This window comes from Chelonia mydas, chromosome 5, assembly GCF_015237465.2.
Source record: "Chelonia mydas isolate rCheMyd1 chromosome 5, rCheMyd1.pri.v2, whole genome shotgun sequence".
NCBI classification, from domain to species: Eukaryota; Metazoa; Chordata; order Testudines; family Cheloniidae; genus Chelonia; species Chelonia mydas.
In genome coordinates, this window is record NC_051245.2 from 41175251 (window position 1) to 41200752 (window position 25502).

The following is a 25502-nucleotide window of genomic DNA, read 5'->3' on the forward strand; positions in this document are numbered from 1 at the left end:
CATGAGTGGTGTGGAGAAAGTGAATAACGAAAAGTTATTTACTTGTTCCCATAATATAAGAACTAGGGGCCACCAAATGAAATTAATGGGCAGCAGGTTTAAAACAAATAAAAGGAAGCTCTTCTTCACTCAGCGCACAGTCAACCTGTGGAACTCCTTGCCTGAGGAGGTAGTGAAGGCTAGGACTATAACAGGGTTTAAAAGAGAACTGGATAAATTCATGGAGGATAGGTCCATCAATGGCTATTAGCCCGGATGGGCAGGGATGGTGTCCCTAGCCTCAGTTTGCCAGAAGCTGGGATGAGGGACAGGGAATAGATCACTTGATGATTACCTGTTCTGTTCACTCCCTCTGGGGCATGTGGCATTGGCCACTGTCGGTAGACAGGATACTGAGCTGGATGGACCTTTGGTCTGACCCAGTATGGCCATTCTTATGTTCTTAAGATACCACAAAGGGAACAGGGAAGCGCTGGGAGGGCGGGGGAGGAGGTGGAGAATAGGAACTTGTGCAATGCTCCCTTGTAAAGTCGCTGCTCTTCCACAGAATCTTACAAGCAGTGGACAGAACAGGCAGCCAAACAACGTTATAAGGGAGCATTGCACAACTTTAAAGGAGCATGTTCCCTTATGGAGCAGTGACATAACTTCGAAACAACAATAAGCGGGAGGACGTTAAGTCAGGAGTTACTGTATATTAATGATGTAATAGGACAAAAGAGTTTATCCATATGTCTTGTGGATCAAAGTTAAAGTTGTTACTGGCTACCGTGGTAAAGCTTCTCGGGGGAATGAGAGCTATTCATTGCAGGGTTGAGAGTGGCAACTCCAAGAGGCACTTGATGCCAGGAATAGCCCTTTTGAGCTTGTTTAAAGTTTTATGATTGTAGAAGCAAAAGGCAACCTCCAGCATTCACTACACCCCCTTTTGAAAGATGCAGCATGACAATTTCCCCCAGCTCCTGCTGCTGCTGGATGCTGTCACTCTCACACCTTTCCCGGTAAGTACACATTTGGGGCATAGAGCGCTAATGGACACATTAGCTAGTCCCCCAGTTTTGGTTGGAGAACATTAGGGCAGCATTTTTTCCAGACCCTACAGTGGCTCAAAGGATTGGGAAAGTCTACTCCCTTTCCTCCCCTTCCCTCCCCCATAGGAAGGACACCAACATGTGTTTTAAAATGTATAATTGGCATAAGCTGGGCTCTTAATGTCACTGTTTGTGTGAACAAAAATTTCAGTCTTTTCTGAAATTTGGCATGAAAATATGCTAATGTCTCGAGTCCATACAAAGCGTTTGCTGTTGGAATGATGCTATCCAGCCCGTTAGATGTGTCATAATCCTGAAAGCAGAGTTGTGTTCCCACAGAGATCTTTTGCCCTTAATGGAAGTCCTTAGCCCATCCCCACACACCTCCTCTAAGATTACTTAACAGTGGTGGATCTCTAGGGACAGACCACCTCATCCTGATGTTGACAAAGGCATCACTAAAGGGAATAATGAGTAAAATGGGCCCATTTTGGATTGGGAGAGGAGAGAACACTGCAACTTTCTGTGAATTTAATTATATTTCCTGCATTTCATAGGTGAGTAATAGAATAGAGGCAGCATCCTAGCTCACGCAGACAAATTTGCCATCCCAAGGGGTCCTGGAAATCTCACTGCATGAAAAAAAAAGAAAAAAAAAGACAGATACTTTATTAGCTAAATATTGTCATAGTAACACTCCATCAAGTGTCTGTGGAGGTCCAGATTCTGCATGGCTGCTCCGTAAGTGCTTGACAGGAAGACGCAAGGTTTCCTCCAACCTTTGCACCACTCTGCAGTGGCCAGGAAAGGGACAATGTCATTCCACGATGTCCCTCCTCGCATCTTCTAGGGTGCAAGATACCCCAAAGGGAACAGGGAAGAGGGAGCCCAACATGCTCTACCACCTAATCAGTGATCAGTACAGCTGTCTTCTGGAGTACAGGGAAGAGTATGCTGCCCCAAATGGACACAGGAGTGTGATGAGGAGCTCCAGGAAGACTTCTGCTTCTCTAAGGTACAATTCCTCCTGTGGCTCTGGCCTCCCACTGCTCCCAATGGAGGTCAATGTTTATAAGGCCCCATGCGGCCCCGAGTGAGTAGCCATGCTTGTATAAAGTGGAGGAAAGAAATGTCTGTGGGTTAGTTAAGAAATAACTATTCGGGAGTGTGGTGCAGTATGTGACTAGAGACTGTAACTGCTATACCCAGTTTTGGACATCACCTGATCCTGATTTATGAAATGTCATCTCCGTTCTGCTAAATAACTATAGCAACAGCCTTTCAGAGTTGTCTCCGCAATATTTTAATGTTGTTATGAGTAACAACTATTATTATGCAGAAAAAAACTCCTTTCCAATCAATACATGTGAACTCCACTTTAAAAGTGAATTAATGTTGGCTATTGACTTTTGACTTTGTGTTTTAAGCAGATGGGATGTGTCCATGACAACTTCCCTTTTGAAAAGTTAAATCCCAGAGAGTTCAATTAAAAAGGTCCAGGATTTCTGTTGTTGATAAAATGGAGGAGAATTGGCTGGTTTTTTTGCAGTGGTGGTTGTTTTTTTTTTTTTTTTAGCTGAAATCAGAGTGGATACGACTCTTAGTATTTCTAATTTTAATGATCATAGCCTTAAAAGGATAGGTTACATTTTAGCATTTCTTATTCTGAAATAAAACCTTCCTATCTTCTCTAAGGCAGGAGCTTAAGACATCTGTGTGACTATGGAGAACTAAAACTCATTTAAAGTCACCCTGGTGGAAGGTTGCTGGGGAAGCAGAGGACTTGAACATCTTTTGAAAAGTCGCAATTTGAAAAGTCACAAAACTGGCACTAGTGATTTTAGTTACTGAATGACATTACTAATTAATGTATTTCTTGCATGTATCAATGATACACTCAAAATATAGATTTAATATTGAATCACTGTATGATGCTATTATGGATAGGATTTAGTCTGATAAATGAAATATATCAGCCAATTACAACATAAGCAAAATACTATTGCTTGAAAAAGATGGACTGGGTCATCTTGTATGGCTGTTGGAGAGATTGTCTGGGTTTCTTCCTCCCTATTATCTTCAGGTTTGCTACTGAAATGGCATCCATTTCCTTTTTTCAGTTCCTTCTCCAAACTTTATAGAGCCATCATGGGGAATCTCCTTGATTCTAGTGCCCTTACTCTTGACACTGCATAAATTAAGGGTGAAACTGGAACAGTGAATCATCACAGCAAAGGAGAAGAGCTTCTTACTAGTAATAAGTAGGGAAAAGAAAGCCACAGGGTTCTGCTGTTCCACAGTTCTAACAATGCTTTCCTTTCTTGTGTCATTTTCACATTGATCAGGTTAACTGATGCCTCTTTAGACACTAATTGCTGTATTGATGAGTCTGAACTGGCTGGTCACACTGGTTCGCTGAAAAAAAATATTCCTAAAAGGTAAAAATGTTAATTGTATTGGTAATTACTTCAAAGCTTTTACCTTATTTTAGCCAATGCCCATTTCCATGGAAACAGAAACAGGTATAGCAGCATTCAGCAGAGCTGTTCTGAACTCTTGGCAATGTCAGCCATGGCTGAGGGTGGAAGGACAATTATGCAAACTGTACTTGCAGATTTTATAAGACTCCTGAAGTTTCTAGTGTTTTAACTTAGAATTATAGGAAGGAAATTCATCTTAGGGATGAGACTCCACCTTCGTAGGCAGTATGGGCCCAATTATGGTCTTGATTTTGCCCTCAGCTGCATTGCAGGGGGGTCTGAGGGTTGCTTGGCAATCTGAGTCCTCAGGAGAAAAGCAGTTAACTTCAACAACTTTTCTAGGGGGCTCTTGGGCTGAATACAGCAGCTACACAACCCTTGGCCCTTGTCTTCTAGGAACATCTTTGAAAAATTTCCCACCATGACTACCAGTTCATCTGAAATTGTAAGCTGTCTGATTATGTCTAGTAGTTTAACCTATCCAGATAATTTGCTCCTTTCTGTCAAGCAGTGACATAAACAATTTAAAGTGCTATCAATGTAACTGTGGAAACTTCTTAAATATCAAATACCTTTCAGTATTCTGGAATAAGTATTTTTTTTTCTTTCAAACCCTGCAAAGGTTCTATATGTCTCTGTGTACTACTTGCACTTGCTTTATGAAGTAGGAATTATTTTGAATTCCTGTGACTAGTTTTTCAGTAGATGATGTTACTGGTCTTTATGAAGTTCTCATGTTTTGTGAAGCAGATTTAGGTAATGAATTATGATTTAAGTAAAGCATGAATAAGGGCTAAGGGAGCAGAACTATTGTGAAACTTAACATATGTCAAGGTGAATAAGAGTAAATAAGAGCCCCCATTGGGACAATTAAGGCAAGCTGGCTGATATATGTGATGACCTCATTCGGCATCTGCTCTTTGCAGCCCTTCTCCATCCCTTGCCAAATGAGAAGGAGGAGAAGCTTGGTAGCCTTGATGTCAAGGGGCCAATCTGAATGACTTGTTCATCTGAAGTTCAAACAAGGGGCAGTGTCACAGGGTAGCTGGTCCCTGTGAATAGACTACACCCAGCTCCCCTGGACCAGAGCAGGTGAGCCCAATCCAGCCAATTAAAGGGGACTGGGGTACCTATAGAGGGCCTATACAGGGCTGCTAGTGGGCAGCTGAGGGAGGGACTGAGAAAGGCTATGCCTGGGGAGGGAAAGCTATTGCCTGTGGTGGGTCCCTAGAGCAAGGGGCTCAAAGAAGTAGCACTGGGGCGGTTTCTTCAGGGTGGGAGCAGAGCTGATGGAAACTGGGAAGCTACCAGGAACAGGTGTGCCAGACACTCCTGGGAGAGGGGGCCCTGAGGCTAAGCTGAGATTTTTTTTCTGTTTAGACTTTGCTAAATTTAGACTGTTTGTTTGTTAACCTCTGTAAATCAATAAATCTTGCAAATGACTGGGTGTGGCGGCACATGCTTTGGAGCTGGGGAGAAACACAGCCTGGTGACACACAGCTATCACGCTCTACAGCAGAACAGTCATGCTATATCAATGACATAATTAGTACCCAGTGGGCAGCACTAACTATGGAAGGCATGTCTTGATCTGGCTTGCTGCTGAAACTGATTTTCCTTCCAAATGTCAAATTTAACCCCATGCACGGTAACCAAGCTGTCTCTGTCAGTCATGTTTCCTACAATATTTCATCAGCTATTGGCACATGATCAGGAAGAGTTTAACTGCTCGTCATGGCACTGATGTGATGTTACATTATATTTTTTTTAAAAATTGTGTTACAGTAGCACTAAGTAATAAACACTTAATAAAAGACAGTTTCTGTCCCAAAAAGCTTACAATCTATATAGAGAAGACAAGAATGATTATTTTTTCCCATTTTACAGAAGTATAATAAGGTACAGATTGATTTAGTGACTTGCCCAAGATTCTACATACATAGATAGATAGATTCTATGGCAGAGCCAGGTTTACAGCCTAGTTCTCCCAAATCTTGGTCCAGTACCTTAACCACAAAACCATCCTTCCTCTCTAAAACAAGATTGAGAGACTGTGACCATGGGAGATAGAAAAAAGATTAAAATATCTAAACATGTCAAAGCAAATGTCAAGGTTTATAGTGCATCTTAATTAAACATATCTGATATAGCATGAAAGTACTTCAATGCCAGCATGTTTTGTTTGTTTTTGAAATACCTCCTCCGTTGTATAGATCCAATCAAATGTCAGTTTGTTTGAAAGTTATAACTAGTGACTTGTTTTCTTTCAGTAGCTCCTGTGCCACTAGGACTACTTTAATTAAAATAACTTGTTCCATGAGAGAGCAGAGATCCCACTGCTTAAAAACACTGCACTGCTACACTCTAAATTATTTTGCTTAACGGCATTAGAAGTACTAGTTTGTCCGATCAACCGTTCTGCTGACGTCCTAGGTGCCAACTGAGAGCCAGAATGGGTGGGTCTTCCCTTTAAAACTCTTGTTTATGGAAATGTTAGGCCATGTAAATACTGTACCACAGAACAGATCTCTGCACCATGGCACTTCTATTATAAACCCTGTTTTCCTGAGGTTTATGACCTGCCTATATGTAGAATTATTTTACACACAACCATTAACACTGAACTGAAACAGGGCCAAAAAAAAGAAACTGCCTAGGACAAATAGAAATTCACAGTCAAGCCCTGTGTTTAAATGGGGTCTTAGGCAAAACAGTTCAGAACTGTCCTGAATCTGTGGCTCTCTCTCTAAACAAACTGACCCCAAACCTTACCTGTGGTTCTGCTCCTGTTGGAAGAGGCACTGCCAGCTCCCAACCCCACCTGCCCCATCTTCCTTCCTCCCCATGACTTTCCCAACAGACCTGCTTCTTCCTCCATCATAATCATCCCAGACACACCTGTACCCTCTACATTTTGGAAGAACTGATTGCAGAACCCAGCAGCTCTGGCAGCCTCCGATAGTCCCTGGCTCCCATGGAGTTAAAATCTCCAGTGCTCTGATGTAAGTATTGTACTGTAAATCATGTAAGCCTTAAAGACTGTGACTTTTGAATTCAGTGATGGATGTAGACCGATCACAAAGATGCCAGGGCTACAGTTCTCATAGCAGGATTGAAAGGGTGTGTGAGTTAGAAATCACAATAGGACCTTCTCAAGGGTCATATCTTAGGAATATTGGAGAGCCATGGAAAAACGGCTTCAAGATATGTGGATAACTGGATTCTTTTGCCCATCGTGGAGTTGGCATACTGCAAACAAACATGCATGTTACACTGTTACCAATGAATATTGATAAAAATCTAAAATATCTTTCCAAGCCCAGCTCTACAATACTACCACACTGAACCATTAAATTTATTCCACTGATTTGCAATCTCAGAAGAATTCTAGCACACAGTGATGAGCCATTTTAATTGTGGCCCTCTCATCAAGTGCTGTAGAGTGAGACACTGTCTCCATCCCACTGGCAGCTCAATTCCAGGGGTTTGTATTCCTGGCTGGAACAGTTCACTGTTCACTCTAGGCTGAAATCTGGTGTATAGAATATCTAGGTATTAGACTGCTTTAAATAAGTGTCTTCACTTTGGAGAGATGTCTCTAGACACATGAGTAGTCCCACTGACCTCCACATATTGTATGTATTGCAGGATTGGACCCTAAAGGAGTAATTGCCAAATGTCAGCAAAGGCCCATGGCATGTTTGACAGCTTTGTCATTGTCTGGTGACTAACTACCAAAGTAAATAGTACTTACACAGTATGTTTCAGTAGTCGGTACTCTGAACTTGTTGGGGAATCAGTAGATAATGTCTCCTGCTTTACTTACCATGTGACATGAAGGATTCTGAACGTACAAGTGCAGTGACTCATTGACTCTCTGGAGAATAATCAGTAACTTGCACTGGTGTTTCATACTGAATACCAAGAAACCTAACTGAGGTATGTGCATAATCTCTCTGTGATTGCCCAGTCATATGGCACTGTTCCTTTGGGATTAAGATGGGAAGGCTCCTTCTCCTTCCTAATGCTGCTATGCTCCATTTGCCTAAAGGTTGCCCATGTTAGTGGATAGTAAAGTGCAGGACATTCTCATGATAAAAAATATTTATGAGACGACAGAGGAACAGGTATATGCTCCACCATGCTAGTCAAACACTGTTCACCAAATTCTCTGACACGGTGTATATAATTTAGAGGCTTGCCTCATTACTGAGCTACTTGCATGCATAGATGATTCTGCATGATTGGATAAATTGTTGGCATGAAATTTCCTTTCTCCTCTTTCAAACTATTGCTCTGTATGGTGTTACATTACTCTACATATTTGTCTGAGGTTCCTGTAATCTACTTTGGTCTAAACATGTTCTAATGGGTAATCCCTGGCAGCGGCATTTTTTGTTAAATGTGTCTTCGTTTGGAAAATTAAATATAAGCATTGGGAGGAAAACCCCCCCAATAATTTTAAAGCTAGAAATGGTTTAAAAATGGATTTTTGTTTTCAGAGCCGTTTTAAGTATAGGGAAGTAAGAGTATTGTATAAGTCATGCTGTGTTGGTATTTCCTTTTAACCATAATGTTTACTACCCCTAATCTATAAGTGATTGCACAATAATTTACAACCAGTATATACCACATAGAAGCATTCTAACCAAATTTTAATTATACTTAAAACTGATGTTTCTAAATTAGTATCATACTAACTTTGAAATTTTTCATCACTGACAAGTCACATTCACCAAATTACAAAACATCTCTTTAGAGTCTACGCACTTGCTGTCAGTAAGAGGTGCAAATTTTCAATCTTCTCCAACTGAAAACAGCTGCTGACTAGTATTGTTAGGTACTTATTAGGTTCTAAATTTTATTTGAAAACTAAATAAGGAGGGAATTCCTAACATTGACAAGTAACTCTTTAAACGTAATAGCATATAAAAGCAAAATTACCCATAAATCTATGCAGAGTGCATCTGTCTCTCCTGGATTAAAAGAGCTATAATATTCTCTTTATAATACAAAACTGTTCCAACAACTGGTAGCATCAAGTTGTGCTCAGGTGGAATTTTGGAAGAGAAATGAACCCTCTGATAATATTTTATGGGTCAGAGTATGGATATGCTCATAATGAAAAGCTCATGGATGGTCTGAGACATTGCACAGAAGTGTTTGGAGGAGCAGGGCCTTAGATTGCAAGTCTTTTATGGCAAGAGCATCTATTAAATGTATGTAATTCATTTTGAGAGACATCACTCAGTTTGTCTCAAAGGTATTTATGTTTCACATAACTTTAGAACTGCCTCACTTTTATTGATAATTCATAATTATTTTTGTTAGAAATAAAGAAGTTGAAGTTATAGGATTTATTTACACTAAAGGAATGAATCCCACTGAATTTGAAGTTTCCTGAAGCTATAATCATTCTAAACAGTGTCTTGATATTTATAGCCCTTTTAAATCCCTAGAATAACTTTTATTATTATATATATTATATTATATATAAATTTTCTTAATTTGTATATATAGTTTTATCTTGTCTACATAAAATGTCATGAGGAGCTGTAGGCTAACTATTTTCTTTTAGTCTGGGGCTACATTGTTTGGTTTGGGATGGCGAATACCATAAGTAAAACAAAATTTTACACTGAAACTAAAACTGACTATACTAAATGTTGCATGGGAACAACAGCCACAGGGAATTTCCCACACCCATCTATTATTCCAGCTGCATTATTAGATACATTAGGCAATTTACAACAAACATTGCTAAAGAGTAATCTGCACTAAACAAAGGGTATGGTAATCTCATGCATAAGGCAAGTGCCTGAAAGAGTTCATGGAGGAAAAAAAAGGAGGCCATCACTGGGAAATTACCATCTTGTGATAACATTAATTAAGATAAAGATGCATTGCTGGATACTGGGTAGGAACTCTCAATAGTTCATGTGGGATGAGAAACTTGTGTAGAGGTACCACTGTTGTGACACTATGCTGATGAGTCAAGAGGTACTTTGATTCAAAGTCTCTATTTTTGATTTTGGGGCCTGAAGTTTGTCGTACTTGATTCTATCCCAAAGGTGAGTTGTTTTGAAGAAAATGACTTATATGAGCATGAGAAAATGATAGTAGTTTTATGGTTTTGAAAAAATATGTAATACCTCTTCCCCTCTGATGGTTCCAATGCTTTTATTTAAAAGTTTAAAATTTGGCATAGTTGTTCTCAGTTCGGTATGTGTGCTTTATTAAACTGAGAAGGAGGGGATTATCCGAGAAAAATATACGAGCAATAAGTGAGTGAAAGTAGCCTAATGCATTATTGTTCTAATAAGTGTACAAGTTTCTATATTTAGATAATTGAACATGATAGAAAAATATTATATATATGAAGATATTCAAATAAACAGTTGAAGGCATAGTCAAACTTATGTGCATTTATTTAAATATGATCATCTGCACTTAATTCTCAACTACACTACTCTCACCCAAAACCCGTCATTGAACTGAATGTGGTAACTGAATGTGTCTTGAACTGGAGTGGCAATTGATCTAATGATCAATCTCAGGGGAATGGCAACGGTATATAAAACTTTTCACTTCTAGGGGCTTGTCTTCATGTACAGCGCTACAGGAGTGTAGCTGTAACGCTTTAGTGAAAATGCTACTATGCTGATGGAAGAGCTTCTCTCATTGCTGTAGTTAAACCACCTCCACGAGAGGGGTAGTTATGTCCATACCCCTGAGCCACATGATTTCCCCCCCCACCCCTGAGCAATGTAGTTATACAGACATAGGTCTTTAGTTGTGTAGATACGGCCTAGGTGTAGGCTGTTAGCAACCAGAAATCATTACTATCTGAGGGCTTTTCAGTACCCTACATAAAGTGTTTGGGTTTAGTCCAATTCTTAATAGGCACATATTTATATACAAAAAGAAAAGGAGTCCTTGTGGCACCTTAGAGACTAATAAATTTATTTGAGCATAAGCTTAAGTGAGCTGTAGCTTACGAAAGCTTATGCTCAAATAAATTTGTTAGTCTCTAAGGTGCCACAAGGACTCCTTTTCTTTTTGCGATTACAGACTAACACGGCTGCTACTCTGAAACATATTACAGAATCACAATTCCTACTGGCACATTTGCAGTCCCACTGCAGTGGCCAAGGATTAAATGGGCATGAAAACGTCATCCTTAGAAATGGTCCCTTCAGAACATGATTAAGGAACATAAGGGGACCAGCATGTGGAAGTCTGCCCTGCTGTTAGTAGTTCTCTCTGTCCTGTGGCTCAGCAGAACTTCAGACTCCAGAACTGTCAATCTGGCATCTTACATAAGCAACAGATTCACTAAAACATTTAAAAACAACTCAGGATAAAAAATGCACAAACAGTTACTACTGCATATTGTTGAGATTTAACATGCACAGAAAGAAAAGGAGTACTTGTAGCACCTTAGAGACTAACCAATTTATTTGAGCTTAAGCTTTCGTGAGCTACAGCTCACTTCATCGGATGCATACTGTGGAAAATACAGAAGATGTTTATATACATACAAACCATGAAAAAATGGGTGTTTACCACTACAAAAGGTTTTCTCTCCCCCTACCCCACTCTCCTGCTGGTAATAGCTTATCTAAAGCGATCACTCTCTTTACAATAAGAAAAGGAGTACTTGTGGCACCTTAGAGACTAACCAATTTATTTGAGCATAAGCTTTCGTAAGCTACAGCTCACTTCATCCGATGAAGTGAGCTGTACCTCACAAAAGCTTATGCTCAAATAAATTGGTTAGTCTCTAAGGTGCCACAAGTACTCCTTTTCTTTTTGCAAATACAGACTAACACGGCTGTTACTCTGAAACCTCTCCTTACAATGTGTATGATAATCAAGGTGGGCCATTTCCAGCACAAATCCAGGGTTTAACAAGAACCGTCAGAGGAAGGGGGAGGGGTAGGAAAAAACAAGAGGAAATAGGTTACCTTGCATAATGACTTAGCCACTCCCAGTCTCTATTCAAGCCTAAGTTAATTGTATCCAATTTGCAAATGAATTCCAATTCCAATTCCAATTCAACGGTACTGGAAATGGCCCACCTTGATTATCATACACATTGTAAGGAGAGTGATCACTTTAGGTAAGCTATTACCAGCAGGAGAGTGGGGTAGGGGGAGAGAAAACCTTTTGTAGTGGTAAACACCCATTTTTTCATGGTTTGTATGTATATAAACATCTTCTGTATTTTCCACAGTATGCATCCGATGAAGTGAGCTGTAGCTCACGAAAGCTTATGCTCAAATAAATTGGTTAGTCTCTAAGGTGCCACAAGTACTCCTTTTCTTTTTGAGAATACAGACTAACACGGCTGTTACTCTGAAACCTGCCAACATGCACAGATGAATAAATCATGTGACAACAAATCTGGTAGCCACATTTCACATACGCTTGCATGTTATAAAACATGGGGGAGGGATAGCTCAGTGGTTTGAGCATTGGCCTGCTAAACCCAGGGTTGTGAGCTCAATCCTTGAGGGGGCCATTTGGGATCTGGGGCAAAAACTGGGGATTGGTCCTGCTTTGAGCAGAGGGCTGGACTAGATGACCTCCTGAGGTCCCTTCCAACCCTGATATTCTATGATTAAAGTTACTAAGCAGCATTTTACTGAACATGTTATGTAGAAAGGGGTCAAATGTTTCAGTGGGAAATACAACTCTGAATTTCCTAGTTTTGTGCGGCAACATCTCAACTATAAGATGGTACTATTATTAGCATTTAACTCGTTTAATAGAGCACACAAACATTGTTTATTATCTTTTGGAAACTCCCCATGTGGCACTGTGCCCTTTTCTCCCTACTCCCCCATAAAATACTGGAGGTAAATTATACATTGGTGTGATAACTAACAAGGTTGTTATGAATGCAAGAGAACAAAAGCCTGGCACAGGACTGACTGTAATATGTGCAATTAATAAATTATGATGATGAGTTGCTTACACCGAAGGAAACAACTGTCATTCCAGAATCCAGATTGAGTTTGTCTAAACAACTAACACCTTCATTAAAAAGAACGAGCCACCGCACTTTTCACTGCATTAACTCTGCCAAAAAGTAGAATAAAATAGTTACACCTTTACCCTAGAAAAAACAGACAGCGAAACCACGTGGCGATTGCTTAATGAGGAAGAAAAAGGGCACCACCAATTAAGAGCTGTTGCTTTCTTATACACAGAAATGTAGTGTGCTAAAGGCTACAGCTGCTGCAGCATTGTGGGTGTAAAGAGAGAAACGGCGAAGTGAACGTCACACTGACCTATGTCAAGCCTTTTCTCGGCTCCTCGATTTCCTTTGCATCCTTCATTTCCCTCCCCCTCCTCTTCGCCCTCGCCTCTCTCGCTTCTACCTTTTCGTTCCGCCGCTGCCGCTTCCCCACGCCCTTCCCCGCCCCCTCCCTCGCGTGTTCCTCGCTCCCTTCCCCCCCCACCGCACGCTTCGCTCTCCCACTTCCCAGTTTCACGCAACGTAACTTGCTGAGGCCTCGCTCGCGGAGCGCAGTGATTGGCTGGGGATGGCCGCCCCTCTCGCGGCTCTGGCTCTGGATTGGCTGTATCCCGCCGTCGCCGCTGGCACTCAGCCCCAGACTTGTTGTCTGGCTCTCCCCTCGCGGCCAGAGGGAGGCGCGTCCGCCCTTCCCTCCCGGCGGCGCTGCAGAGTCTCCCCCTGGTTAGGCGGCGGCGGCGCTGCTGCTGCCGCCTCTTGTATCGCGGGTGCCCCGGCGGCGTGGGCGGGAGGTGGCTCGGCTACTCGCGGCTCCCCTGCGGTCGCCCGGGCGTAGGGAGCGGGCAGAGGAAGGGGCAGGTGAGGAAGGAGCTTCTCGTTCTTCGCCTCGCGCCCCTGGCGGCGGTTGACGGCGCGGGGCGGGCGGGGCTGGGCTGCATGCGGCAGTCGCTATAGGACAATAAAGCGGGCGGGGCGGGTTCGGCGCGCGGAGCTGGCCTAGTGCGGGGAGAAGGCAGCCTGGGCTGGGCGGCAGGGGGCGGTGGCGGAGCGGGCCGGGTGCGGGGGGCTGCTGGGTGGGCACTGCTGACTCGCCGTCTGTGGCTGTGCCCGGGGCAGGAAGTGACTCTTCAACTTCAGCGTCTCGGCCGGGGGAATGTGACTCGCCTGGGATCGGCCAGCTGCTGAAACCGGGATCGGGGGTGCCGAGAAGCCGGCGCTGCTTCCCCCCTGCCCCAGCCCTGCCTCCCGGCCGAGAGCGACTGCATCCGCTCGGCCCACGGGAAGAAAACTTGGTTGGATTTAAAATTCTCCTGGGGATAGAAAGGAGCCCCGGTGGCGTGGGGTGAAAGACAGCCGCGATCAAAGGTAAGCGGTGCGGAGGAGGTTCGGTTAAGAAGCCTTGCGCCGAGGGGAGGGGAAAGGAAAGAGCTGGCGTTTCATTCTGATATCCTGTTTTTGGCCTTTATTTTGCTTGCTGGATTGTGTTGTCTCCTTTTGTCTCTTCCAATGCTGTTTGTGTGAGTGGGATCGTTATTTCCATGGAGGTTGCAACAAGAATCTGGTGAGATCGAAAGTTTTTAAGCTCCTCAAACACAGAAGTTTCTTTGTTCAGCAGGGTGAGGTATTGAAGTGAAACTGCTTGGTTATGCGTTTGTGGATTTTTTTTTTTTTTTAATCGTTCTCTTCAGAAAAAGTTACTAAGTCTGGCAGCTTGTTCCCTTCTCTGTGAATAAGCACTTCGAAAGGGTGCTACTCTTAAGTTTTTTACTTGAAAGAAGTCCAGAGGTTTTGGAGATCACTATATTTACTATTTTTCCTTACTCTTTCTGGGTGTAGGTTCCTTTCCTCTGGCCATCTGATATGTGCACCCTTTAAAAAGAAGTACTGGTCTTTATTTTTTTTTTAAAAAAAGTTCATTTATTTCTTTGTAAATAAGGTTGCATTACTTTTTTTTCTGCTTTTCAAGATGAAGAGTTTGACTATGTATTTAATTGAAGAAGAGTTAGATATTAAAATAAAAATTAAACTGGGGCAGGATAACCAACACTTCATATAATACCTCTCCTTACAATATAAATTGATTTTTTTCATATGCAAGAAATATGTCCTAAATTTAGAACCTGTAGAAGATTATCCTGATAACATCTATGTAGAAGAAAGGATGGAAAATAGCGTACTTTAATGTGAGTTACTGTAAGGACTGATTCTAAACATTCATATGGTATAATTTTGGTTAAAAAATTGGTAAAAAAATTTTAGTTTTCATTGCTTTCAATAAGACTTCTCATCAAAATCTGTTTGTAGGGGTAAGAAAACGCACAAGCTCAATTCAATATGATATCCTTAACAAGATGTTTTCAGTATTGCATAATTGTGACTAGTACATGTTACTTTGTGTCTTGACTAACTGCATTGAACAAAAATATATTTAACAAAGTTTTTACATGCTGTATCACAACTTGGTTTAAGTTGCTTCAAAGAGGCAATTACCAGATGTTGATTACATTGGGGTTCCAAAACTACCTGTGCTGAGAAAGACACTTCCTCTCCCCCAACCCGCATTTATGTAGAAAATCATTTATAAGTATTGTATACCTTTCCAAGTAATGTATTAAAGGCCATAGCTTGGGACTGATTTGTGTTCCCCTTGGTAGAAGACAGTCTAAATTATTGTTCTTGTATAACAAATTGGATGGTGGTGTGTTTTCAGTTTTGCTGATTGGATATGGTGTCTGATCAGTCTGGTATAGAAATATGGAACTGGCATGTCTGAGAAGTGTGTGCATCTGACAGTCAAATAAGTTCACTTGTGTGTGAACTTTTTATACTTACTGTATATGTATCTGTGTATTTTTCAAGGAAGTAAAATATCCAATGACCCAGATCAGATAAATAACAGTAGGCAGTTTTGTGTAGATATGAAACAATTTATTCATCTAGTACAGACTGGTTTAGTAGTAGTAGTCTTTAGTGGAAAAATGACACATTTGTGTTGATATAAAATGGCTTTTTCAAGTGATAATGTACAAGTGATCAGGTTTACAATTTATAGACTTCACAGGCAACAGAAAAGGTTATTCTTGGGCATCTGAAAGAACTAAACAAAACAGATGACACTGAACTTCATCTTCCTTATATGGTTTATGCTTGGCAGTAACACAATGAAGTCTAAACAGAGTAATCCTTTTACAAAGAACGATCACTTTCCAAAGCAGTGCTTCATTCCCAATAATGATTAGGTTATACGGGGGGAGGGATGTAGTAACGCATGACAGATTTAGTTGTAAACCACTGTATTCCTAATGGATGCAGTTTTGTTTCTTTTCAGACCTTTTGTTTTTCTGATGATGCACTGGATATTTTTCAGTGCCATGTAGAAGAAAAGATCCTTGTGTTTTGGGGCTGCGACTTTTTAAACTACAGTTTTGTCACTGTGGTAGCTACAAGGCCCTTCTTAAATGATGAAAGTGCAGTTCACTGCAACTTACAGCTAGTGGTTATGACACAGAATGGCATTCATTTCATTAACATAGTTGAGTATTAATTAGATAATCTATTCTTTTTTGCAGCCACCAGTGTTTGAGACTAAAAAATTACATGGTAGTCAAATCTTTAAATTGTCATTTTTGATTAATTCATTTTACAAAATATTAAACCTGCTGGGTGGGTTGTGTGACTGTGTATATATGCTAACTGGTACTGTTTCAGTCAGTGTCTTCAAAAATGTCTTTGGTATCTTATTGAAATCTTTTAACTTGGTGTGCTACTGCCACTTTCCCCCTACCTCAGTTGAGTTAAATATGTACAAACAAATATTGTCTTATAACATAGCTACTTAAAATTAAAATATCAAAAATATAATTATAGTGGTGTACAAAATCCAGCTGTGGGTAGCAGAATAGCCACAAGAACTTCGCTATTCATATGTGTAAACACTTGTTATTTAAGTAGATATGTACACATACTGTCTAATAGCATATCACATTCAAATGGAGCTGATTTGGGGACTTTTGGGGATGAAGAGCAATTTTCATTCAAGTATTCATAAAATGTGGTGGTGTGCAAAAGTAAATGTATGGGTTTTTTTCTTTAATGGCATTCATGCATAGTGTATGGCTTTAAGGTAAATGGCAATATTGAACTTTTCATAGAATATCAGGGTTGGAAGGGACCTCAGGAGGTCATCTAGTCCAACCCCCTGCTCAAAGCAGGACCAATCCCCAATTTTTGCCCCAGATCCCTAAATGGCCCCCTCAAGGATTGAACTCACAACCCTGGGTTTAGCAGGGCTTAGAATATATTTGTTACTTTTTTAGCAAGTTTGGGGAAGTTTGATATGATTACTTCCACTCAATTTAATGTAAATTGAATTTTTCTCACCTTTACAACTTTATACCATTATTAGTTTACCTTCTTCCTTCTGAAAGTGAAACACTTCAGAAGAGAAAAGTTCCCTCTACTCAATGTGATGGGCATACTTCTGTTATTTTAGGGTTACTTATGAATCTCTTGTTGTTTTTTGAGAATATTTACATTTATGAGAATATCAAGTGTAGGCTCTTCAGTGAGTTTCCCTTCTGGAATAAACTAATACTTTTGAGGGAAGGTTTGATAGTTATGGGAGGGAAAGCTTTTCTTATTGACCTGAAAGTAGCTCATACCCATGAGAGCATACTACTGTTAGTACAGACAGCTAACGTAGGTGCTTACAGGTGACGTGTTTGATTAAAATATGTTCTGTGTGGAAATTGCTATAAACACAGAGGTTCAGATGGAGTAATGTTGATGTTTTTGCATGGTTAAAACAGTTGAATTGCTGTTCAAGGGATGATGATACAATACTTGTCACAATAGAATGTAAATATTCAAACACAAGCAGAGTGTTCGGTTTATTTATAAAATGTATTCTAAATGATTGTGGGGGGTTTTTTGTAGTATTTTTGGGATACCCTTTATCTCTATTTTTGTGCAGTGTTTTTGCTTAGCAGTTACCTACTATTCAGCAATGTAAAATGTTTGTTTTTTATGATCCTTGATCTTTTCATATAGCTGGTTTTAACACTCTCTTGGTCTTCATTTAATCTCTTGTATGGTTTTATGTTTCTCTGGAGGTAGTGTAGAGGAATGATATTTCAGCACTGAGTTGGTGTTTGCACTTTGCAGATATACGATGTGTCCAAGGCTTTGTACAATTGAGAGAAGGAGGTCTAAATAGAACCAAACTTTGTTTTTAACTCTAACAGAACCGTACTTCAGTTACGTTGGAGGACATCAGCATTGGAACGGGTTCTCAAATAAGCAAACTAATTTAATCTAGATCACATTTTCCTATTTATAATGTGGCTGCACAACTGGTTGAAAGACCATGCTGAAATAGTAGTTGGCAATGGTTCTCTGTCAAATTGGGAGGGCATATCCTAATGTGGTCCTGCAGGAGTCAGTCCTGGGTCTGATACTATTCAATGTTTTCATTAATAACTTGGATAATGAAGTGGAGAGTATGTTCATAAATTTGTGGATGACACCAAGTTAGGAGGGGTTGAAAGCACTTTGGATGGCAGGATTAGAATTCAAAACAACCTTGGAAAATTGGTCTGGAATTCAAGTCAGATGAAATTCAGTAAAGACAGGTTGAAGATACTGTGCTTAGGAAGGAAAAATCAAATCCCCAACTACAAAATGGGGAATAACTGACCAAACAATAGTACGGTAGAAAAGAATATTGTGGTTATAGTGGATCACAAATTGAATATGATCCAACAATATGAAGCAATAACTAAAAAGGCTGGTGGTACTCTGTGGTATATTAACAAGAGTGTTGTCTGGAAGTCGTGGGAAGCAGTAGTCCTGCTCTACTCAGCATTGGTGAGACTTAGTTGCAGTACTGTGGCCAGTTCTGTGTGCCACACTTTAGAATTATGTGGACAGACTAGAGGGAGACCAGAAGGAGCAGCAAAAATTATAAAAGTTTTAGAAAAACTGACCTATGAGGAAGGGTTAAAAAAACTGGGCATGTTTAGTGTTGAGTAAAGAAAGTTGTTGCGGGACCTGGTAAGTCTTCAGGTGCGTTAAAGCCTGTTAGAAAGAGGAGGATGATCAATTGCTCTCTATGCCTACTGAAGGTAGGACTGCTTAATCTGCAGCAAGAGAAATTTAGGTTACGTATCAGGAAAAAACGTTCTGACTGGAAGGGTTGTTAAATACTGGATTTGGCTTCCAAGGGAGGTTGTAAAATCCCCATCAGTGGAGGCTTTGTCTAACCTGTTCTTCAGACACCTGTTGGGGATGGTCTAGGTATACTTGATCCTGCCTCAGTGCAGGGCGCTGGACTAAATGATTTCTTGAGGACTCTTCCAGCTAGGGCTGTCAAGCGATTAAAAAAATTCATGATTAATCGCAGTTTTAATTGCACTGTTAATAATAGAATATCATTTATTTAAATATTTTGGAATGTTTTTCTACATTTTTAAATATATTTATTTCAGTTACAACAGAGAATACAAAGTGTACAGTGCTCACTTTATATTTTTTATTACAAATATTTGCATTGTACAAAAATAAAATAAATAGTATTTTTCAGTTAACCTATCTAAGCATGGTAATGGAATCTCTTTATTGTGACAGTGCAACTTAAAAATGTAGAATTTTTTTTTTTTACATAACTAAACTCAAAAATAAAATAATGTAAAACTTTAGCGCTTTCAAGTCGGTCCACTCAGTCATACAAATCCACTCAGACATGGTGTGGAACATGCTTTCAGATGTCTTTTAAAAAGCAACAGTCTCTGATGGGGAAACTATAGAACCCGAACCACCAAAAAAGGAAAATCAATTTTCTGTTGGTGGCATCTGACCCATCATCAGCATGGAAGCATGTCCTCTGGAATGGTGGTCGAAGCATGAAGGGGCATATGAATGTTTAGCATATCTGGCATGTAAATATCTTGTGATGCGGGTACAAAAGTGCGATAGGAACACCTGTTCTCATTTTCAGGTGATGCTGTAATTCTTATTTCTTATTTACAATATTATCTCCTGTAAATGTGAACAAACTTGTTTGTCTCAGTGATTGGCTGAACAAGAAGTAGGACTGAGTGGACTTGTAGGCTCTAAAGTTTTACATTGTTTTATTTTTGAGTTTAGTTATGTAAAAAAAAAAATTCTACATTTGTAAGTTGCACTGTCACAATAATTTTGTCTTGTCTTTTGCAAACAGGTTCCCCTTTAAGTATAGGCCTACAAAAGCAATTCAGTTTTTGTTGGAGAAAGCTGTTTATTTCTGAATAATCTGTATTTAAAAAGTTAGAAATCCCATCCATCAATTAAAAGAAAAATAGGGTACAACCCCTGCCCTTGCTTTCCTGTCAAGTTTTGTGACACACACTTACATGTTCCCTGATGTTGTATGAAAGACTCTTGTGAGCAGGGGAACAGCAATATTGGCTGTACACAGAGTTGTCAAATGCACAAAGGAAACATGAGGGGGAGGGCAGGAATAAAAATTTTATTTTCTAATTCCATTCAGTTTTCTTAGGTGCTTCTTGTAATAGTAGAAAGTAAAAGCGACTGTCATACAGCAGGTGCTGAATCTGGGGTGTGGTCCTAAATAGATTTCCTTTCCCCTCCCATGCCAGAAATTCCTCCAGCATAGAATATTCCCCTTGCTGGTATAGAGCCAACATAATGGAGCTATGCCACCACATCTTGTAGTCCCTGTCATAGTCGTTTGCCAGGGGAGAGGAAGGATATGTGTCCTATGTGCTTTGGCTGTTCTGGAATGCCAGACAGCACCATAGGGAGCTATTGCAGGCAGCACAAGTGGAATTTAACTGCTAGAAACAGCCAGAAAGGAAATAAATTAAAAACATCTCTACTGAGCTGTCGAGCGCGCGCGCTCTCTCTCTCTCAGGTCATATTACCTGTTGGAAGCAGACACTCCGGCTATATTTGTCTTTCTGCAGACTGTTAGGTGAACTCTGTGTGTATATGCACGCACGCACTCTGAGTGCTAGCATTTAGTTTTAGTGACTGAAGTGGTTGTAATCTCGCTAACCATTGCAAGTCATTGAAATTAAAAATTCCTTTAATATTATCCCACACAAATCAGTTATTTGTCCGCATTTGAAGAGATCATCACCAGAATTCATGCTTTTGAGGGTCAGCTCTCCAGGGATATTCTAAGCTCTTCATTTTTTTTTTAAATCCCTACAGACAGCCGTAGAGGAATGGCACAAGAGTCAGCATTTCTGTTGGTCATCATGTGCCTGCCTCTGGAGCCTTCCAATCAGTTCTTTCTTGACTACAGTCAGTGTTAGAGCTTTCTGCAGGAGCTGTCTCTCTCTGATCTCTGATCTATCATTGTTTGATATCCTTTACTGTGCCACACATTCTAGCAAGGGAAAATTTTATTAAAATTGTTGGGTGCTTTGGCCCACCTTTCCAGTAATATTTTTAGCACCTGTTTTTCAGCACTTTAGTGTGTTAGTCCTTTGCCTTTTGGGTGCATATTTCAGCAGTTACGTAGTTTTGTGGTGCTTTGATGCTTTCTCCTAGTGCTCTCACACCTGCTTGTTGTACCACTTATTTTCAGGAAGTTATTAGTTTCCTAGCCCCTCAGAAGGAAAGAAGATTACTCAGTTGCTTCAGATCATGTCCATACAGCAAGACAACATCTGTAACAGACTAACACACATTGCATCATTTGCTTCAGTGTCAGATTTGGCGGCTGCTGTCACTCTGACTATTGAGACAACATGGGGAATGCCTCCAAACTCTCTTTGAGGCACCTCAGGGGGATTCTTATGAAGTTGCTCGGAGTTGCTTATAGGAAGTTGCTCTTGGAAGAATAGCCAGAGTTGACCAAGAAGGACAGTTAATTGCTTGAACTCTGGGTTGGTACAAATCTAGCTTCCCTTGGTAGACCTCGAGGGATTGCCTTACTATCGAAGTATTTTACGTTGTTTCCATTTCAGCCAAATGCTTTGACAAGCCTTGGCGCTTCATATGGGTGGTACTGAGCTTCAGCTCATCTTGGCATCTGGTCCAGTGCCCATTAAGTCAGTGAAAAGACTCCAATTCCCCCTGAAGTTAATGGGATCAGGCCTCTGAGATGGAGCCTTGATGGAAGAAGCTAAGATAGGAAGTATCAGGAGAGCCAGTGGATCTCTGCGTTGCTGTCAAACCCCACAACTTCAGAAAGTTTCACAACAAGGTTTATGGAATTCCCCAGGAATTTGTTCTTGTTCAACGAATGAAAATGATTCAGAAGACATAGTGTATGCTCAGTGGTTGAGCTAACTTGTTCCTGATACTCTGAGGTTGCTTTGAAGACATCAGTAAACTCTGATGGGGGAGTGCTAGGAACTCTTGTTGCAATAAGAACACTCCTTATGCCAAGTTAAGTGCCTATATTACCAGGAGCAGACTCTCTGCAAATTGTTTAGTTTCGGCACTGATGCTTCTTGTCTTACAAGTATTACCAAGGCAGCTATTTGTGCTTCCTGGGGTGCACGCTGCTTTCCTACCCAATCCTTCAATTGTTTAGGCAGTTCCAGATATTTGGGGAGGGAAGGCTGGCTGAAGATAAGAATTGTGAGGGTTGCTGCCTGGAACCCAGAGAAGTTCTAGTGTAGAAAAATGTAGAAGTTAGAGTTCTGGTTGTCTTCTGAGACCCAGAACTGAGAATCCTTGTGGAGCTTATACCTTCTAAGCCAGGGGTGGGCAAACTATGGCCTGTGGGCCAGATCCAGCCCATCAGGGTTTTGGATCTGGCCTATGGCATTGCCACCCCCATGGCATTGCGGGGCTAAGGCAGGCTCCCTGTGTGACCTGGCCCTGCGCCTCTCCCGGAAGTGGCCAGTGCCACTTCCCTGCAACCCCTGGGGAAGGAAGGGGGCAGAGGGCTCCGCTTGCTGCCCTCGCCTGCAGGCGCTGCCCGCATTGGCCAGGAATGGGGAATCATGGCCAATGGGAGCTTTGGGGGAGGTACCTGCAGGTGAGGGCAGCACACAGGGCCCTCTAGCCCCTGTCACCCAGGGGCTGCAGGGACGTGGTGCCGGCCACTTCCAGGAGTGGCGCCGGGCCTGGGCAGGCAGGGAGCCTGCCCTAACTGCGCTGCTGCCACCCCAGAGTTGCTCAAGATAGGCAGCGCCGGGCCGGAGCCTGCACTCCGAACTTCTCCTTTACGCTGCACCCCAATCTCCTGCCCTGAGCCCCCTGCCACACCCCGCACCCCTCCTGCAAGCCAACCCAATGCCCCAGCTCTACGTTCATGGTCCTGCATGCAATTTCCCCACCGAGATGTGGACCTCGGGCCAAATAGTTTGCCCACCCTTGTTCTAAGCAGTAACTTTCCTCCTTTATGTAGCAAATTGCTGTAAAATAGAAACTACAACTCATTTAAATCACCCAGAAGATGGGAGGGAAGCTTTAACTTGAAACTTAATTTCAGGAAACATTTACATCCAAACTGATGCGATTAAACTAGTGGAAATTATAGGCATATCTTTTCTTTAGAAAACTTCTATGCAAATTATGGTTCTGATTCTGCAAGTTCTTATGCATGTAGTTAAAATTACTCATATGCATAAAATTACTCATATATGCATATTGCAGGATCAGGGCCTGTATTTTATCTAATGATAACAATAATAGCTAGCTCTTAAAATGCAGCGTTGTTGTATCCATGTTGGTACCAGGATGTTAGAGAGACAAAGTGTACAGAAGTTGGTCCAATAAAAGATACTACCTCATGCACTTCTGTGGCTCTTAATAGTAAGTCAGGGTGGGTTTGGTAGCATACCAATCTAAGGCTTTCATGGAAAAATGCTCAAAGTACAGGATATAATATGCAGATATAAAATTTTCATTGTCCTCTTTCTCACTGCAGTACACTTAATGGGTCACAAGGAAAGACGTTGATAAGCTGTTGCAAACAGAAGTGAAAGTAACTGCAGTAAACCAGTGGTGATTCAGAATGCTGGCCTGCCATCTAGCATTGGATGCTTATAGGAGGATATACCCAACTGAGTACTTCTGGTCACAACTTTTCTTACAGGACTATAACATAGATACAGATTGTTAGAACTCAGGGTGTCAAGCCTTGGGTTGTCTTGAATTTTTAATTTCACACTAAATGTAATACATCTCTGTGACATGGAGCATCCAGTCATCTTATAATGGGTTGTTGGAATGGTGGTTCATCGGCTGGCTATAAGGAGGGTCTTTAAGTAAAAGAGAGTGACACTTAGTAGGACTTGCTTTAGACTAGTGTTCACCTCCTTCTCCCCTAAACAACTGTTCCATTTCTTCTTTTTATTGGGTAGAGTATTCAAAACAAACAGCTGAAAAAAATTCTGGGTTTTTTGTAAGTCTCCCCTCCTCCTCCAAATCTATTTTACAGTGATGGGGAAAAATAAACTTTTTAATATTGCAAAACACCTTGTTCTGTAGGATGTTAATAGGAAGGAATATGTGTTGAAAACACTGTATGGATACCTTTTAAGTTTTCTAGTTACAGAATGTTAAAATGTCACTGCTTGAGTGTTTCAGTTTTAAAAGGAAAAAAATACAAAAACCCAAGAACCCTGAACTTTCAGTCTGATAGACAAGATCAGAAATGTAAATACAGGAGAAATAGCTAACAGAATGTTCAGTTATCTCTTTCTCTAGTACATTACCTTTTTGCATAATTCATTGAACAAAGAGAGGCAGTTTTTGAATGCTTTTTTTCGGTTAACTTTCCTGGAATCATTCTGTCAGAATTATTTTAAATTAGAAAGTCCTGCTTTTTCTCAGGATTGTTCCTAACACAGACTTTTTCAGTTCATAAGCATATAGTATCAAACTATTTTGAAACAACAGAACATTTAAAAACAACAACAATAAAAAAGGAACTATTAGAAAAGCCAAATAGCTCTAGGAACTGCAGAGACACTAACAATTCTAATCCTTCCCTCTCTCAATCTGTCCCAAAAGAGTGCAACATTCCCAGCAACCAGAATTATGGTTCCAGCTTTGTCATGAACTAAAACACATTGGCATAGGACCACTGAGCCGGTGCCACCTTATTCCTGTCTCTCTATTACCCTCCCATTTGTGTGTACCTTGTTGCATTCCCCTACTACTTCTGAGGAAAATAACATTTGTGCTATTGCATTTGTTTTCCTTAGCAGTGTGAAACTGCTGAGACTCATGCAATTCATACTGCTTCTGTTGGAGATATGTGGTGAAATAGGATTTTTCCTGCTTTAATCTTAAACAGGAGAGAGAAATATGGAATTCCTGGGGTCCTGTGCCAAATCCTTTATTTCTCTCTGACCTTACATTTAAGGAATAATAATGAGGATTGGTGGTATTGCAGTAGCAGGCAATGGCATCCTAAGTGAAGGATTATGCCCCCATTGCTGGAGAAAGTGGAAGGTAGTAGTGAGATGATTGCGAGTTTGTTAAACACTCTTCTGCCTCCCTCCCCATTCACTTCAGTAGTGAAACGTGAAAAGCTTTGGCTAAGTATCAGACAAAAACTACCAAGTAAATTCCTGGGGGTTGATCAATCTTTGCTCTCACTAGTGAACACCTATTTAAACACTGGCTTCAGTTGGACTCCTTACACAAGTAGATATTTACCAATGTGATTCAACAGTGCTGAGATTGGACCCCTTATATGAAATCCTTAACCCTGTAAGGACGTGCAGATATGACTGACTTCCTTTGCAGAGGATTTTCAACAAAAATAATTTTTAAAATAGAAAATGTGTGAAACAGAGCATACCATAAATTGGTGTCATTTACTGCTTGATTCTGAGTCTGCAAATCTCTCTGCTCCTCTCCCCTCCCCTATTCCCCTGTTGTTTATTCTCTCCAGTTGTTTGCTGTTATGGTACCTTTCCCCTTTTCTAGACCATTGGTTGTTAAGCAGTCTGAGAGAAGTTGTGGAGCAGACTTAAAATTAATTAGACATCTCCTACCTAGAGACTATGAAAGTTGAAGCCCCAAAATTACATCCTG

General features: G+C 40.8%; 1 protein-coding gene and 2 long non-coding RNA genes across 32 annotated transcripts in view; 1 reads left to right on the plus strand and 2 right to left on the minus strand.

Moving 5' to 3' along the window:
- LOC114019326 overlaps nucleotides 1–12917 on the minus strand; it is a 51388-nt gene extending 38471 nt beyond the window's left edge. The window contains exon 1 of the long non-coding RNA XR_006290984.1: nucleotides 12492–12917. This is a non-coding gene — a long non-coding RNA (uncharacterized LOC114019326). The remainder of the gene's footprint in view (nucleotides 1–12491) is intronic.
- Nucleotides 1682–11034, minus strand: LOC122465865. Its single transcript, XR_006290985.1, has 2 exons — nucleotides 3513–11034; nucleotides 1682–2137 (listed from the first exon to the last, which is right to left on the minus strand). It is a non-coding gene; the product is annotated as an uncharacterized LOC122465865 (long non-coding RNA).
- Nucleotides 12918–13102: 185 nt separating the features above from the next.
- The window catches only part of ERBIN (erbb2 interacting protein), a 225178-nt gene continuing 212778 nt past the window's right edge, over nucleotides 13103–25502 (plus strand). For 5 of the 30 annotated variants that reach the window (XM_043546437.1, XM_043546439.1, XM_043546449.1 and 2 more), the window contains exons 1-2: nucleotides 13147–13352; nucleotides 13611–13859. The gene's annotated coding sequence lies outside the window, so the exon portion shown is untranslated. Of the gene's footprint in view, nucleotides 13353–13479; nucleotides 13860–13887; nucleotides 14116–25502 lie in introns of those variants that run through there. The other 25 variants (XM_037902915.2, XM_037902925.2, XM_037902923.2 and 22 more) reach the window with 15 other exon arrangements.